Genomic DNA, 2,277 nt, shown 5'->3' on the forward strand with positions numbered 1-2,277 from the left:
TTCCCGCGAGCCGACGCCGGAGCAGAACCCGGAGGAGGTCCATGCGGCCAACACCCGCCGCGCCATCGAGGCCGGGGAGGAATCCAGCCATGACTTCTCCGTCTGGTCTGAGGACGACAAGTCCCTAACCGACGGAGAAAGTGACCTCCGCTTCCTCACCGATGGGGAAACGGAGGAGGAGAGCGATGACGATCGCTTCTCCTGCGACGACTTCACCTCTCCCGAGGAGGAGGAGGAGAAGGAGGAGGAGGAGGAGGAGGAGGACGACACCTCCTCCGACGAGCCGCCGGCCAAACGCTTCTGTCCCTGGCCGGGGAACCTCAGCGACTTCGACAGCGACGACGACGACGCTGACGAGGAGGACGAGGACAATGAGGGCCCGGCCGGCGGCCGCTGGAGCAGCGACGACGAGCCCGCCGGGAGTAGCGCCGACAGCGGCGATGACGGCGACGACGACGAGGGCAGCGACGGCCCATAGATAGGACCATTAGCATAGGATCAGTAGTAGTAGACGGGGCAATGTATCCCCTAGTACTTCCTTTTGGGAGCAATCAGCTCTTTATGTAAGAAATCTTGCTTATCAATGAAGAATTTCCCCAATTTGATTTTGCCGATTTTCTTTGAGCCAATTTAGCCGATTCCCCCTCATACTGATTTTGCCGATTCGCCCACTTAGCCAATGCTTAATGAGCCGATAGCAACGCATCGGTCCTTCACAATCCGTCCTTCAATTCTTCAACTGATGACTTTGAGATCTGGTGGATAATGTGGAATCTTCAAGAGAGCCCTTAAATTCCTCCCACCCGGTCCAGTGATCCCGTTCTGCAAGAATTCACCATTTTTGAAGAAGGTTGCGACGAAGGATGAGCCGATGACACCCCAATCGGCTTCTAAAATAGAGCCTCTACCATGCCCGCTGCCCCCCGAGCCTCAGTCAAGGCGAGAACATCGGTGAGGATGCACAGATCAGACAAAAGGGCTTTGAACTCAGGTAATCTGAGATAGCCTCCATGTAGATTCAGCCAAACTTGTCCCCATTGATCACCTTTCTTCCGCTGAAAGCCGATGTTGTAGACGAACCACCAACAGCTTAATGAGAAAGAGGCTGCCTTGCATGCAGAAACCGATGCTCCCGACGCATCGCCGAACCGGGCGCCAAGGGTTGGAAGTCCTCGAAGAGAAGGTTTGGGCACCAAAATCGGCTCCTTGCAGCTGAGTCAGCTCTCATTGTTCACCCCTTCGAGGAAGGTTCACCCCTTCGAGGAAGTAGAGGGCCTCACAGATGAACTGGACTTGGTGAAAAATCCGCGTCTTGAACATGCAGCAGGTAGATCTTGTGTAATTGTACTAGAGTCGATGGCTGTGCATCGGCTTCGTTTCTTAGTTCTAATTTTTTTTTACTGGCCGATTTTCCTATCGGCCCCCAATATTTCACTGCACACATGTTCATCTACACATGTTCCTCTGATTAGGTGCCCCCCGAGCCGAATCTGTTAGGTGACTGCAGATATCGGCTCTGTAGTACGCCAAGGCACTGTATTTGCACGTCGGCTCCGTTAGGATTCGTGTTGACTCTCATCAGCCGACGTGACCGCTGCTCATTAAATCATCGTTGAACACAAGCAGACCGTGTGGTGAGGATAATTTTGGCCGATTGCTGGAATCGGCCTCCATATTGATCGAAGCGCTCAATGAAGGTTTTGTAATGTTCCTTCATAGATCCTTGGGGCCGATCCCTAGGATCAGCCTCACCACGTTTGCTCATCGGTTGGTTCTTGCTACACGGTCAGGCCGGTGGATAAGACCATCCTAACCCCATCCTTTGTCACGTTGATGTGCTCGCAGCCGTCCAAATTGGGTGCCTCGTCTAATCCTGGAGCACTAAACTCCGTCGGAAGGATGAGCACCATATTTGTGCCAGCCGATGTTTCATCATCGGCTTTCCTTTGCTTGGGGCGCCACTCCATTTTTTGTGGTCGACCCTCTTCATCCAGGGTTCGCTGGATCTTTGCGGCCAGATCAGGCCGCGCCTTTCTTAACGTGTGCAGGTATAGCCTTTCGGCTTCCTCCAAGCCACGCAATCGCTGAACCCTACGTTTTTGGGAACGACTGAGTCCATCAGGGCACCACCTTGGCCGGTGGTACCTGTCTTCTTCTTCTTCAACATCGTCTTCCAAATCCTCGAGATCTTCCACTCGAGGGGACTCAGCGTGCTTGTTCCGAGGCGGGAGAGGTCCTAAGCGTTGGAACACGGACACGTTAGCTGCCTCCTTCTTC

This window comes from Lolium perenne, chromosome 5 (assembly GCF_019359855.2).
Source record: "Lolium perenne isolate Kyuss_39 chromosome 5, Kyuss_2.0, whole genome shotgun sequence".
In the NCBI taxonomy this organism is placed as follows: Eukaryota; Viridiplantae; Streptophyta; class Magnoliopsida; order Poales; family Poaceae; genus Lolium; species Lolium perenne.